Here is a 16558-nt window from a genome sequence, read left to right as displayed (position 1 = left end):
TATCCCAGAATGCATTGTCCCAGAGTCCGTAACACATTGTCCAGCGTGCCAATGTTACAGTAAGTTCGTTGGGGATGAAGTCGCTGAATATTTTAGAAAGGAAACTGAAAGTCATAGGGCTTACAAGCATACTATTCCTACAAAACAACTAGAACTAACAATATAGAGCAAGAACAACTATGTACGGAGCCCGTGAGGTGACATGAAAAAAAAAAAAAACGAAGGTAAAAAAAAAAAAAAACTGAGAAAAGGTATGGGACAAACACTGATAGGTTTGCGAGATCTTGAGTTTGTTTTGCGAGATCTCGAGTTTCTTTTGCGAGATATTGAGTTTCTTTTGCGAGATCTTGACTTTCTTTTGCGAGATATTGACTTTCTTTTTGGGAGATCTTGAGTTTCTTTTGCGAGATATTGACTTTATTTTGCGAGATCTTGACTTTCTTTTGCCAGTCTCGCAAATCCATCAATGCATTATGAGAACCACTAGAAATGTTCCGGAGAGCTTTAGCCACTGGAATTAGGTTGCAGTTCCTTATTTTGGCATCTGCGTTGGTCTGAGGTTGCGTTCCACACTGACTGACAAGCCAACCTAGTCAGGGTGCGATTTGTGAAAAAAGCAGAGGGGGGGCGGGGGCGTCATCGCTCCTACACATCACTCCATCCTAAAGCTCGATTTCAGTAGTCAATTTGACTTCAGAGGCTTTGAAAATATGAAGTTTCGTTTCCCTTTCTTTAACTTGTTTAGCTGTATCCTCCAGTGCAGTGAACAAGCCGCTGCATTCTGTGAGTCAAGACCAGAAGTTAACGTTACCGGCACACACGCACAGTGATAGTCTTTTGATTTTAGACAGGGCCGGTTCTACGTTATTCTGTGCCGGGGAGCAACACGCCCACGACCGCAACAGCCATTATGGTCTAGGTATACGCACGCAGCACAGGCGAGCACAGGCTACCAGGAGAAACATCAAGCAATTCAGATCAATTAGTTAAAATAATATAGATGAACCATACAATTGCAAGCGACCATGCCACAGCAGGCTACTGTATTAATGTCATCATTGTCCTACTGTATCCTCGAACTCGTCTATTGCCCGAATGTGAAGCCAAGAACCATAGGCCTACCTTCTTTGCGTTCTCTCCCTCCTTTTTTGTATTTTCTATCCTCTGTTTATGTTCTTTTTTCTGGCTACCAAATTTATTTACAGCCATTTTCCCACTAGTTTTGCCTACCAAGCATACGCGTAGCCGCGGCCAGGCCTGTTTACTTGTCAGTCTTGCCCGTCCAATTAGGCTTTCCTTCGTTTACGTTCACCATCTAAAAAAGACGCGCAAGTCAACACTGCGCTGATAGTTCAAGAATCAGTAAAATCGCGTAGGCTACAGCCGGCAGCTCCGTAATTGTCAGGTGTGATGAAATGCGTTCATATTCCACTTTTTATGTCATAAACGCTGCATGCCTATGAAAAGGCTTTGCAGTAGGATTGTCCGATGGTCAAGCTGTTGCTTCAATTTGTGTTTTAATTTATGCAACGCACCGATGCTGGGTTCATGCAGTTTTGCGCAAGTTTAAAATGTTTAGCCCACAGCATAATGTGTCATTTTTGTACAATAAGTTCCACTTTTCATGTCATGAATGTAACATGCCTATGATAAGGCTTTGAAGTTGTCCAATATGGTCAATCAATTGTGTTTCATGTGACGCACTGAAGCTACATTCATTGTTTTGCTCCAGTTGGAAATGTTTTTGCGTAATTTGTCAGCTATGATCAAATGACTTCAATAAATTCCACATAAATATAACATGCCTATGATTAATGTATGTATGGCCACCCATTTGAACATTTCTGGCTACGCTACCGAGAACAGAATCTCTCAATCTCACATCTTGACAGGTCACGTCTAACGTAGCCTAGGCTACTACTCCCCACGGGGGAGGGGTAGCCTAACTTTTGATACATTTTTAAAAATAAATCGTTATCAGCCAATAGGGAAACTGCCAGAAACAACAAGCAACAACGATTTAAGCTGGTAAGTGAGACACATCGATGAATGCACACTTAATGCAGAATCACCAAAGAAAGCGTTTATTTGATTATTTGCTGCTGTTGCTCCCCTTGCTTCCCGTTGCGTCTCTTTCAGTGATTTCGCCGACAATGACACTGCAGCCTGGCCTGCATTTATGCGCGAAGCCCGTTAGTTTTGCTCTTGTTCGCCGCATGCTGGCAAAACAAGGCACTGCAACGTAATTTCAGTGACTGAAGCTCTCCAGAACGTTTGTGGCTCTGCATTGATGGATTTGCGAGATCTCGCAAAAGAAAGTCAATATCTCGCAAAAGAAACTCAAGATCTCGCAAAAGAAAGTCAATATCTCGCAAAAGAAACTCGAGATCTCGCAAAACAAACTCAATATCTCGCAAAAGAAAGTCAATATCTCGCAAAAGAAACTCGAGATCTCGCAAAACAAACTCAATATCTCGCAAAAGAAACTCGAGATCTCGCAAAGGAACTCGAGATCTCGCAAAACAAACTCAAGATCTCGCAAACCTAGTCAATGTTTGTCCCAAGTACATACCTTTTCTCAGTTTTTTTTTTTTTTTTTACCTTCGGGTTTTTTTTTTTCATGTCACCTCCGTAGAATACAATAAATATGCTGCCTGTTAAAGGAGTTCTGTTCTAATACGGAACTACTGAGGTGTCACTGACTCGGGTAGTAGCTAGGCTGACGCGCTAGATGTTACCTGAAGTTAGTTGCTGTGCTACTCTTTTGACTTACTGTGAATAAAAAACAGACGCCTGTAAACGGTCTTCAAGTTGAATCAAGGTGATCCATTTATTCCACATGAGTCCATAACAATAGATAAGGCAAAGTATTCACCAGTCAACCGGAGTGAGCATGCATAGCGTTTCACTCCTTAGTGCAGCGTTAGCGGTCAAAACCCTTTGCTCTTCCGGGTCGGACACCTAACCAGCAACACGTTATTCCTACCTATATACATGACAAATTGGTAATGAATATGCGCCACCCAGTGGAACACAAAAACATTGCACTCAAAAAAGACACCATACATTTTGGCTCCTACACACCGGCCCCTAATTGTTGATGGCAGGCAGACACAACAATTCAAATAAATGAAAACAAAAAAGGAACCAAAAATGTAGCAAAACACCAAGTGATAAGTACAATGCAATAACACGTTCATAACTATACCCCATGTACTAAGCAGAGTTTGGTCACAGGTCTTTCAATGATGTTAGATTTTGTCTGCAACCTGACAGATCGTACCAGGCCCTGCCTATCAGGAAATACCTCAAGCACCCTGGCAAGTGGCCAAGATCCATGTCTCCAGCTTTCAAACTCCTTTTCTTCTCATTCCATCTCTGTCGTTCTTGAAGCAAAGGCAGATATTCTCGAACCCATCTCTTCCAGAACAAATCCGCAATATATTGCACTTGCCTCCATCTTCGTCTGACATACTGGTCATGAGGCTCGAAGACTCCTGGTGGCATAGCGGGCTTTCCTTTCAGCAAGAGCAGGTGGTTGGGCGTGAGCGGTTCCAGATCGGTTGGGTCATCGGAGAGATTGGTAAGAGGTCTGTCGTTCAAGATAGCTTCCGCCTCACAAAACACTGTATGCAAAGAGTCATCATCCAGTGTCTGCTGACGTACCACTGAACTTAGGATCCTTCTCACCATGCGAATCATCCTCTCCCAGACACCACCATGATGTGAGCCTGCTGGTGGGTTGAAACTCCAGCGTATTCCAACTTGTGAGAGGACTCCTGCAATCCGCTGATGGTTGAGCGCAGCTATTGCTTCTCTAAGCTCCCTGTCTGCTCCAACGAAGTTTGTACCGTTATCTGAGATCAGGTGAGTCACTTGCCCTCTCCTGCTTATGAAGCGCCTCAGAGCGTTGATGCAGGCATCAGTCTCCAGGGAAACTGCCACCTCCAGATGGACCGCTCTACTGGCTAAGCAGGTAAATATGGCCCCATACCGCTTGCAAGTTCCTCTTCCTTTCCTTACTTCCACAGGACCGAAGTAGTCTACCCCCGTGTTGGTGAAGGGGGGTAAGTCTGGCTGAATCCGCACTTCTGGAAGATCCGCCATCTTTTGTTCCAGGAGACGTCCGTTGTAGCGTTGACAGAAGCTACATTCTGAGATTACTTTCCTGACAGCTGCATTTGCCTTGGTAATCCAAAATTTCTTCCTTACAGAAGACAAAGTGTGTGTGCGACCAGCATGACCTAGGCTCTGGTGAACATGTTTGAGGATGAGTGCTGTGAGGTGCTGCTCTTTGCTGAGGATAACGGGGTGTTTGGACTCCTCAGGCATTGCTGCTCTACTCAGCCTCCCTCCAACTCTTACTAGGCCATCGACCAAGACTGGGTCAAGCTTATATAGAGAACTTTGCCGACTCACTGCTGCCTTTGTGGAGGACAGTGCAGCAATCTCCTCCTTGAACTGCTGCTGCTGGCAATAGCGAACGACCGCATTCTCTGCCTCCAGCAGATAGTCTACCGTCAGAATGCTACCCCTGGGTGTTGCAGTGAAACTTTGGCCATCAGCTGCACTTGACTGGATTGTCACAGGCCCCTTCAGCTGGTTTCTCCAGCGAGCCTTCTCCAATAGAACGGCCTTCAAAAGGAGAAACCAAGCAGCTGCTTTCTTGAGCCTCTTCCAGTCAGAAAAATAACTAATGAGCTGGTCAGTTGGTGTAACAGCATTGCACACATTGATTGCATTCGTGACTGCCTCTCTCTTCACCTCCTTGTCATCAGCACTCAGGGAAACATCAAAGGCATTGTTAGGCCAGTCCTCCTCATGTCTCCAAAGAAACGCAGGCCCTTCCCACCATCTACTGGTCTTCAGGAAGCCTGCCACCTTCAATCCCCTTGATGCGTCGTCCGCTGGATTGTCTTTGGAACCGACATGTCTCCATTGCCATGGTTCCGATGACTCTCTGACAGTGGAGATCCTGTTGGCCACGAATGTGTGAAATCTCCGATCCTCATTCTTGATGTATTTGAGGACCGAAGTACTGTCTGTCCAGAAGACCGAATCCTCAAATGTCCACTTCAATTCTTCCTTCAGCAGCGAGTCCATCCGCACAGCGAGAAATGCTGCAGTCAGTTCAAGCCGGGGTATAGTGACTGCTTTCAATGGTGTAACTCTGGCTTTGCCAAGGAGAAAGGAGACCTGTACTTTACTTTGCTCATTCAACATCCTCAGGTATGTCACGGTCCCATACCCAGCTTCGCTGGCGTCGGCAAAGTGATGTAGTTGGGCTCGGACAACCTTGCCATACGTCGCTGGTTTGACACACCTGGATATTTTGAAGGTGTTGAGCAGGTCCAAGTCCTCCAGCCATGAGTTCCACTGACATAAGATGTCAGGTGGCAAGGAATCGTCCCATCCGCATCCTTTTCTGCATAGCTCCTGTAGCATGATCTTTGCTGGCAGCGTGACTGGGGCCAGAAAACCCAGAGGGTCGTATACTGAGCTGATGGTGGACAACATACCACGTCTGGTAAGTGTCTGTTGCTTCAATTCGATCTTGAATCGGAATGAGTCTGTTTCCACGCACCAGAGTAGACCTAGAGCTCTTTCTACTGGCAGCTTGTCACGGTCCAGATCCAGTTCCTTTAAATCCTTAGCCCTTCTTTCTGATGAAATGGCTTGCAAGACACCACGACTGTTGCTGACAAACTTCTCCAGGGTGAAGCCTCCCTTCTGGCACAGTGCAGTCAGGTCCTTGATTGTCTGAATGGCATCTGCTTCTGTGGCAGAGCTTTTCAAGTAGTCGTCAACATAGAAGTTTTCCTTGACAGACTGACATACAGTAGCAGGGAACTCCGCCTGGTGGTCCTCAGCATTTTTCCTCAGTGCGTAGCTAGCACAGCTTGGCGAGGATACTGCACCGAACAAGTGCACGGTCATCCTATATTGCCTCAGCTCCTGAGTGATGTCTCCATTCGGCCACCACAGAAACCGGAGAAGGTCTCTGTCTTCCTCTGCGACCTTTACTTGATGGAACATCGCCTGTATATCACCCATAAACGCCACAGGTTCCTCTCTGAAGCGCAGCAGGACTCCCAGTAATGAGCTTGTGAGGTTAGGTCCTTGAAGCAGCTCTTTGTTTAAACAAGCTCCTTGGTAGGTGACACCACAGTCAAACACCACCCGAAGGCTACCTTTCCTTGGGTGGTGGACTGAGTGATGGGGGATGTACCATACTCTTCCAGGTTCGCCTTGAAGCTTTGGCAGTAGCACGGGTTCTGCATAGGCGTTGCTGATGAGGCCATTCACAAACTCAGCATACTCCTTGTGCAAGCCTTGGCTATTGAGGAACCTTCTCCTCAGGCCCTGCATCCTCTGCTTCACCACGGCGATATTGTTGGGCAGAGAAACCTCATTTCTCTTGAGGGGCAACTTCAGGCAGTACTTTCCATCCTGCAGCTTTGCTGATTGATCGATCCATGGTTTCCATAAACCTCATGTCATCTCTGGACATTTCCTTTTCCTCCGAAGCCCTTTCACTGAAGTCGTGGTTGTATTGACTAACCAGCATTTGTTCAAGTGTTTGAAGCGAGATGCGGTTCACTGTGGCGGAGGGTGCTGGCGCGCCACTGCTTCCACTCAGTGGGCCATTGACTACCCATCCTAGCACGGTCCTGATGGCATAGGGTCCGTGGTCACGGCTATTGATGACCTCCCAGGGCTCTAATAGCCTGGGTGCATTGGTGCCAATCAACAAGTCAACGTTTGCCTTCACGTTTGGGATGCGCACCTTCGACAGGTAGGGCCACCTGGCTAGATCCTTAGATGTAATCATGTTCTCCACAGTGACAGGCATTTCCTTCTGTGTGAAGACTTCAGGCAAGGGATAGAAGTTGTTACTGTCCACCTCGGACACCTCTAGACCAGACAGGGCATATGCTGGAACGACCTTTTCTTGTCCCATTGTCCTCAACAGGAAGCTGGTTTTCTTGCCTGTGAGTTTCAGTTTTTTCATGAGATGTTCAGAGCAAAATGTAGCTGAGCTACCAGGGTCTAGGAAGGCATATGTTGTTATAATGCGGCTTCCATTTGCAGACTTTAACTTCACAGGCAGAATGGACAGTACACATTGGTCTCTACCGGCCCCTGTATGCCCACATGTTTCACTGGAGGACTGCTGAGTGTCAGCAGAATCCTTTGACTGTTCTGGGGTCTGTTGCTGTTTAATATGAAGCACAGTTGGATGAGCCTTTCCACAGGTTTGACATGTCAAGCGCTCCTCACAGTCTTTGCTCATGTGTCCAGGACGTAGACAGGCGAAGCAAACGCCTTTTTGCCTCAAGAGAAGAATTTTGTCTTTGTGTTTCTTTTCTCTGAACTGCCTGCATTCCTCCACCAGATGGCGACGATCACAGCACAGGCACCTCACTTCCTCCACATCTTGAGTCTGTTCCTTGCCATCATCAGCCACGTCCGTTGCAGGAACAATGTTTCCCCTTCCATTGCCCCTGTGCTGTGACTTGAACGTTGACGGTGGCCTTGTAATAGATGAGGCGAAGGGTGGATCCTGAATATCGCCGAACAAGGGGTCGGACAGAATTTTGACACGCCGTTCAATGAACCGCACCAGGTCAAAGATGTGGGCTCTATCATGAGTTTTCTCCATGATGTCATGTGCTGTAGTGCGCCACTGTTCTCTCAATTTAAATGGCAGCTTAGAGAGAATGGTCCTCATGTTTACAGGCATGTCCAGTTCCTGTACATAACTCAAGTCCTGCATAACATTGCAACAGCCACGTAAAAACAAAGAGTAGGCCTGCAGTGCCTTCACATCCTCCGCTTTAACAGCTTGCCAGGCCAAAGCCTTCTTCATGTAGGCTGTTGCCAACTTGTATGGGTTGCCAAAGTGTTCAGTGAGGAGGCCCTTTGCCACTACATACCCACGCTCGGGCACCATATGCTGGCAGCTGCGCACCAATTCCTGGGGTTGACCTCTAGTGAACTGTTCTAGATAGTAAAGGCAGTCTCCCTTTTCAGCCTTACTCTCCACGCCCTGTTCGAAAGCCTTCATGAATGGCCGAAACTGGAGAGGGTCACCATCGAACACTGGTATCTCTCTTGATGGTAGAGATGAGATGCGCTGTTCATGAACCAGAGCGGCTGTGATGTCATTTTGCCTTTGCATTATTTCCAGTAGGTCAGGTGAGTGTGTTGTGTTGTGTGAGGCATTACTGGTAGGAGGTGGTTGTTCAGCCCTTACATGCTGTCGATGTGCTCCTTGTGATGTTCCATGTTGTAGCTGAGGCATAGTGTGTTGTTTCAGAACATCGTTGCACCACAGCTCAGTTTGTTTTCTGCATGCTTCTGTTGACAGTATGTTGTTAGGTGGTAGTGGGCCTTTGGTAGACACATGTTGCGTTTGCTGTGGTAGACCAGGTTTGTACTCCATTGCATTAGGGTTAAGGTTAACCACTTTCCCTTTCTCCTTACGCAGATACGAGTTCATGCCATCTGAGTGCGCTGCTGAGTGACTCCTTCTGTCTGAGGCCTGCAGCACGGCTAGTTTAGCTTCTGTTGCAGCCAACTCTGCATCCAGATCAAGCTGCTCCTTTCTCCTCCTCAGCTGTTGCTCCTGCTCCTCAATGGCATGTTTCTCCTTTAACACAGCTTGGCGAGCAACCAGCGCCGCTCTGTCTGCCTGGGCCAGCATCCTGGCTGAGTGTGTGCTTGACTTGCCACTACTACCGCTTCTATGTGACCTTTTGCTACCCACATTAGAAATGCTGTCATTTGGGTTAATACCAGTGCCACCTTCAACATTTTCATGTATAGCCTTAACGTCATCATTAACATTCACAGAAACACCTGCATCAGCATCAGCATTTAAAACAGTAGGCAAACCAGTGTGAACATTTTCAGGACCCATTTTCAGAAAAACCTTAGTTTCACAAATAACATCATTATTTGAAATCATTTTTGCTTTAAACCAAACATCGTGCTTTTCTTGTTCTTCAACAGGTAATAAACTCAACAATGATTCATGAATGCGTTTAGCATCATTACACGTTTCCACCAAACATTTCAGAGCCTTTTGTAACTGAGGAATGTCATGCTTTAAACCGTCCATTGACTTCCTAATAGCACTTGCATTGTCCAATTTTAATTTTCTGTCCGTCTGTAAAGACGTAAGCTTATCAGCAAGAGCGTTTGCACGCTTGCTTTGCTGATCAACGCCACTAACAACACTACTAGCTTTACCAGCAGCTGCTTGTTGTTTATCATGTGAATCCATTGTAGCGAGAGTTCGATGAAAAAAGACGACAGTTCGAAGTACAAAAAAGTCGGCGTAAAATCAAAATCAGTAACGCAAGTCAGGCAAAGTCAATCAGTCCAAACGACGCACGAATCCCAAAGTCAAGTTTCTGCCAGCATTTAATACACTAGTTGTATTGGTACCCGGGTACTGTGTGCACACAAATAAAAGATTCAAATGGCCATTAAGAGTTGTAGCGCTACAATACCTCTTTCGTCGGGCGCCTGCAGTCATCAGCTGGTTGTTGGATGCTCTGAAGTATTCGTTTCCCCATCAAACGAAACTCCTTGTCATTGCCCACGAATTCAAACGAATAATCCACAACGAAAGCTGAATGCTCCTAAATCCACAAGCGCAGAAGTCTCCGACGTGCTTTCGTCGGACGCCTGCAGTCATCAGCTGGTTGTTGGATGCTCAGTATTGGCTTCCCCATCAAACGAAACTCCTTGTCATTGCCCACGAATTCAAACGAATGATCCACAACGAAGGCTCTTCATGCTCCTAAATCCATAAGCGCAGAAGACTCCGACGTGCCAACTAATTACCAACTATCGCAGGGTTTTGACTAATGTTAAAGGAGTTCTGTTCTAATACGGAACTACTGAGGTGTCACTGACTCGGGTAGTAGCTAGGCTGACGCGCTAGATGTTACCTGAAGTTAGTTGCTGTGCTACTCTTTTGACTTACTGTGAATAAAAAACAGACGCCTGTAAACGGTCTTCAAGTTGAATCAAGGTGATCCATTTATTCCACATGAGTCCATAACAATAGATAAGGCAAAGTATTCACCAGTCAACCGGAGTGAGCATGCATAGCGTTTCACTCCTTAGTGCAGCGTTAGCGGTCAAAACCCTTTGCTCTTCCGGGTCGGACACCTAACCAGCAACACGTTATTCCTACCTATATACATGACAAATTGGTAATGAATATGCGCCACCCAGTGGAACACAAAAACATTGCACTCAAAAAAGACACCATACATTTTGGCTCCTACACTGCCTGTATCTTTTATTTTATTATTGGTTTACAAAAGTTAGGCTACATGAAGCAATGACTTCTGGGAATTTCAAAACCGAATGCGTCTACTTCCTTCAACACGGGGAATTGCAGATCTAGCATGCCTTGATCCTCGGAATTTTCCCCTTATAAAAGCTAATAAACTGCCCCCAAATGCACTTCGAAACATAAGAGAATGTCTGCTTAAATTCAGTGAAGGTGCTACGGTTGAAAATCTACAGTCGGAATTGACACATCTCGCCACGCACTGGGACAGCCTGAAAAAGTCTCCTCTAAACGAGTATACAGTCAAAGCGTCGGACTTTGATGATGCCGCGGAGATATAGGAAGATACAGAAATAAACCTGGTGAGCAAGACATGTGCTACCCGCAAGAATTGTGCAATCTGTTGCTATTTCCTAGCCTCGTGAGACCTTCCTGATCTCGCGAGCTTCAGGGTTTCACTCGCAGATCAGTCTGGATACTTTGCGTTAAAGAAAATTTGGAGCAGTTCACCAAACGAACGTCCAATCAGCGTTGGCTTTGAGGCGGGTTGAGGTGTGACGCAACGAACAACATGACGGCATCCACAGAGATGAGCATAGCTATCGCGCAATTTTTATTTTAAATTAGAAAGTATTCCTGGGTAAACTGTGAAGAAATGAGTCTCAGCCATGCAGCTGGGAGGAATGAACGACACAGACATCCTCCACGGCTGATTCCAGTTCATAATGGAGGAATATACTATCTTCAGAAGTGTAGGGCCTACCGTGAAAACTTGATGGGAATTGTCGTTGATTCATAAATGGTAAGTTAAAACATCTTAACGTTTGTCACGTTACCTAACTTAATTGTATGTTAAACGGCATTAGAAGAATACTTTGTTCATCTAATTGGTTGATTTGGCCCGTCGATAACCAACAAAGGTGGTGATAGACAGATGGTTTATCCAATCAGCTAACCAGTATGTCCGCCCCTTCCCAAAAGTTCTTCAATGAAAAGTTCCCAGATGGATATGCGGAGCAAATCCATCTGGCGGAGTCAGGTTAGCTATTTCCTTCTCCAGCAGTTAAACCTCTATACCTGTGCCTACAACTATATATGGTTAGCAAATGAATTCCTACTAACACTGTCATGTACTCGTGGCATGCAAACAGAGTTTTTCCACTCTTAAAGGACAATTCCGGCGCAAAATGAACCTAGGGGTTAATAACACATGTGTACTGAGTTCGACCGTTCGCTGGGATTTGTTTTCATGCTAGTTGAATGTGACCAGTTTTATTGCAAACCGCTTATTAGCGTTTAACGCTAGACTTCGGGGCACACGTACAGTAGAAAGAAATCGCTATTTCTATACCACTAACAAGGCTCAAAATAGCACCAAACTTACACAGTAGCATAATGAGGGCCTCTACATGTAAACCGAAGCATTGAGAACTTTGTAAGTGTACAGGCAGTTTATTAAAAAGAAACACATTACCGTTGACGTCTGGTTCACATAAACGCTAATAAGCGGTTTGCAATAAAACTGGTCACATTCGACTAGCATGAAAACAAATCCCAGCGAACGGTCGAACTCGGTACACATGTGTTATTAACCCCTAGGTTCATTTTGCGCCGGAATTGTCCTTTAAATTCATCAAGAATTATAAACTTAACCTAAATAGTCGGCTGCTGCATGTAAGCTACAATCGGAATTTTTATATACCCCTGGTCCCCTGTTGTCTCAATGATAATAACATCTCATTTCAGGCTATATTTCAGAGTTTGCCGTTCATATGCATTAACATCGTATTTTGTAATTTTTGACGAAGACATGCATTCCTTTAGGGATATTGAACATATTGAACATTCTCTAACCATCGTGATTTCGAATTGGTGCAGTTTTCAGCACAAAAACTAATTTTGTTCTTTTCATGGAGTGCTCTATGCTGTTCTATGGTGCTTTCTGCCTCTTGCGCACGCATGTTTTCGTGACGTTGCATAGAAATCCATGTATTCTAGGCTATTCTTTTTTCATTTTCATATTTCATATTGCATTCCTTTTTTTGGAGTTGTGCATTGATATATCTATGTTCTTGGTTCAGTCTTTATGCATATTAAAGTTCATCACCAATGGGGCTACAAACGTGTTATATCCGTGCATGTGAAGTTATATCTGTGTGTTGCGGGCACATGCATGTGCGTGCATGCGCGTCCCCGTGTGGGCCGCTGGTTGGTGAAAATGCCAGGGCCGTTTTTTAATCCCAGTCCGTCACTGCACACAATCATACACACAGGTACACACATGTATACATACACAACCATGGGCTCGCATAAATATTACAGTAATGAAAGTGCAAAATGTGCGCACACTACACAACCGCCAACACAAACACACACACACACACACACACACACACACACGTACAGACACACGTACAGACACACACACACACACACACACAAACAAGCTAATAAGAAAAAAACTTCACTTCAGCTATTATGTACCACCAGTGTATCAAATTACAGCTAAACAAACACCAGCATCAGTTTAAGCGTGAAGGTCAGTAACCCCGTGCCAGAGGGAGGCGAGCCAGCCCTGAACCTGCACATCCTGAAGAGTCAGCAGAACCCCACCAGACCACTACCCCAGCTCTGGTGCTGCTGCATCCCTTATGGAACTGGACGCGCTGCACTGCATTTAAAGGGACACCAGGCAAGCCTGATGCTTTTTCTCTACGAAACTCCCCCTCGCTCGGTCTGAAGCTCTTTTCCTTTTCTTTGCATCTTCCGTCAAGGGTTTTCGCTGCTTCTTCGCCGGCTCTGCCATTATACACACGTTTGCAACAATCGCTAGCGTTTCGTTAGCCTCCCTCTGTGCTGTGGATGCAGGATGGAAACTGAAACTGCTTCGGTCGCCGGGTACGATACACTGAACTTGCAAGCGGGATATTCTTCCTACAGGCAGTAGGGGCGGGCGAGAGAGTCTTCATTCGCCCTGTAATGAGTCATTTAACCATATACCGACTTACGAAGATGAGTAATTAACACGAAAACGTTGCCTGGTGTCCCTTTAATGGCCATTAAGATAGATAGATAGATAGATAGATAGATGGATAGATAGATAGATAGATAGATAGATTGATTGATGGATAGATACTTTATTCATACCGAGGGAAACTTTAAAATTTTACTCCACTCCTCTCCACGTAAACAGACCGATTCACCAGAGGTCTCTTAGTGTTTATTTGTTTATTTATGTATTTTTATGCATTATGTTGATGAGCACACTCCCCTCCCTCCACAACGCTCTCACGACCAACACTGCCTGGCCTTGGACTCTGCCCACGCCATCCCCAGAGCACAGAGGAGAAGAGAAGATTATAAAGCAGTAGGCCTACAGTATAGTAGAAAAAAAACGCCTCCAATACCTGCCCGTGAACCATAAAAACTGAGCTGTGATGGGACATGTTGTATTAGTTAAATTATTGAGCTATTAAGTTAATTCACAGAAACATTCAAAAGTTGTATATGGTTGTAAGAAATACAATATAAATGAAGAATCAGGGACAAAATCAGACCAGATAAAGTGAGATTAAGCAGCTGAATGTGTGCTGACATATTGAGCCCATCGAGTTCCTCCCATTTGCATGTAGATGTGACTGAAACATTCAATCCTAAACAGTGCCGTCGCGGTTGCCCGCCGGAGACAGATCGAGAGGCATTACTGTAATAAGTTCATCTGCCCCCAATGGCCATTTCTCTTTTTCAGCCTCACTATTAAAAGGACCGTCAGGGGGCAACGGAACTGTCAGAGTGAAAGCCAATAACCCCCTCAGGAAAATGACCGCATTGGTCTCTAATGCATTGCAGTTGCAAAGCCAGCCCCAACCCCCAAGTCCCATTGCAACCCCCCCCCATGAATCCTGTATGTCAGATCGGCACATCTGACAGAAGCGTACGTTTCACTGCACAATGGACGCCACAGAACGGCTGGTTTCAAATGCCCATCTGCCGCTTCTCATTTGTCCATTTATCCGCTGCCACTAGTCAACCCATGAGGATGCAGGAAGAGCGTCTGAATTTACATTAACAGGAGACTATTTTTGAGTTTTGTTATTTTACTTTTGAGAAAGTGTGACAAGAGTTTATTTTAATGGGACTGTCTGACTGTCTGAATGTATAATGTTGGAGAGGGTTATGTACTGACAGAAGAAAGAAAGAAAGAAAGAAAGAAAAAACATATCTCACATCTCAATTTTTTTTCAATCTTTTATTTACACAGAAAAGTAACATTACACTTCATGGCACGAGATTCAACAATGAACAATTGCGGCAGGCACATATTGTGTCCGAGCTTTATAAAGATCTGTGAATTTGAAGACAGTGGTGTCATATGTTCAAATTGGACAGTTCAAAGAAAGGAGTACATCGACTCCTTCCTCATTCTGTGCCCCCCCCCCCCCCCAACAGCTTACACTGCAAACAGCAGCACCCGAGTCTGCCGCAGTCATGTAGGGAGTTTACGATTTGAGTCATGCTGTTGTTATTGAGTGGTGATATAGGTTAATGAGGTGTGTGGTGCCCTTGTCCAACCTGACCCATGTGGGCAATGATGTAGGCAGGTGGGTCACTTTGATCGTGTCTGTGTGTGCGTGTGCATGTGTGTATTAATGTGTGTGTGTTTGTTTTAGAGGAGGAAGGGGTGATATTGAAATAATTAATCATGCAGACAGAATGTTTCCTTTGTGGTTAGAGCTGGTAATGACACCAGATCAAATCACACATCTCCTGGCCTCATGATCAACCAACCACAGCTCTGCAGCTGGACTAAGTCTGCTTTCACGCTCTGCTTTTGGTGCAGAGTCAATGTGAGTCTATAGTTCACGTTGTGTTTATGTGAAAGTGAATGTGTTATGCACCAAGGAACTAAATAAACTGAATGAGGCCTGAAGGACAACCACAAAAAAAAAACATACTGGGTAGATTGCTGTGGTAGGAAAAAAGTAGTGGGGTAAGGAGTCCAACAACATGAAGATACCAACATCCAACTGATGCCACTGAGTTATTTACTGTACTTCGGTTATTACAGTAAGTGATGATGCAATAATAGGCTAATACATCTTTTTCCGGGTCCAGCGGCTTTCAGAGCACTTGATTTTCTACATACATGTAGACAGTAAGATAAACTTTCATATTGCATTCCTTTTTTTGGAGTTGTGCATTGATATATCTATGTTCTTGGTTCAGTCTTTATGCATATTAAAGTTAGAGTTCATCACCAATGGGGCTACAAACGTGTTATGTCCGTGCATGTGAAGTTATATCTGTGTGTTGTGTTGTAAACTTTTTTTCCGATATTCATTGAAAATTGTCATCCTACTACTCACTTGTTGCCTCGATCTAATAAAATCCTATTTTTGGCGGAAGCCTGCACGTTACCATTGATCGTATCATCTGGCTGCACAGCTACAGTAATTGCTCTGTTAAAGTTAACTGATTTTGTTTTACCCTCAATAAACCGGAGGTGATGGTGACAAGGTTTACAAGTTGTAAAAACCGTCTGGCTGCGCTTGTAAACGTTTTTGACCAAAAACATGTTGGGCCCGTGACGTCGGACTTAACAACCGAATAATGTAAGCAGAACAGTGGTCACTGCGGAGCACACCATATTACACACAACCTGAAGCACTATGACATGACATTGACCCTACATGTTCTAATAAATCTATACCTAACTGTAAAAAGACACAGTGAAGTAAAAAGTTGCTTCAGGCAACATCCATGATATTAGTGATTATTCCATTCCACTTAAATGCTGAAAAACACAGCACTAGAATCTGGCTTGACGTATTGTCCTCAGGCGTTTGTTCCCTCGTAAGCATTCTCTCTCCAATCGATCTCACACACCAGTGATTCTGGTTTTCTAACAGATCGGGAAATGGACGCAATTTTGTACACTGTGTTGTAGGGCTGAACAAAGGACAGGAAGCCAAGACAGAAAGGGTTGAAGCAGAGCTAGCCAAGCCAAATCAGAGAGCTGCTGCATGAGCCCAAGTGGGTCCAGGTTATAGTATGATTTGAAGGACAAGGTGAGGAGGCTTTTGGTGCTGACCAAAGAGACCAGATGGGCTCACATTGACATTTTTTTCAAGGAACACACAAACACACACATATACACAAAAAAGAAACACACACAGACACACACACACACACACACACAGAGACACACAGACATACACTCAAACACATAGACAGCATGACAGCATA

Source organism: Alosa pseudoharengus, unplaced genomic scaffold, assembly GCF_046254945.1.
Source record: "Alosa pseudoharengus isolate Yale_2024_CS ecotype anadromous, Long Island Sound unplaced genomic scaffold, YU_APseudo_1.1 YU_APseudo_1.1_scf_9, whole genome shotgun sequence".
Lineage (NCBI taxonomy): Eukaryota > Metazoa > Chordata > Actinopteri > Clupeiformes > Clupeidae > Alosa > Alosa pseudoharengus.
The sequence above is the reverse complement of the archived record's forward strand: the minus strand, read 5'-3'. Positions refer to the sequence as shown.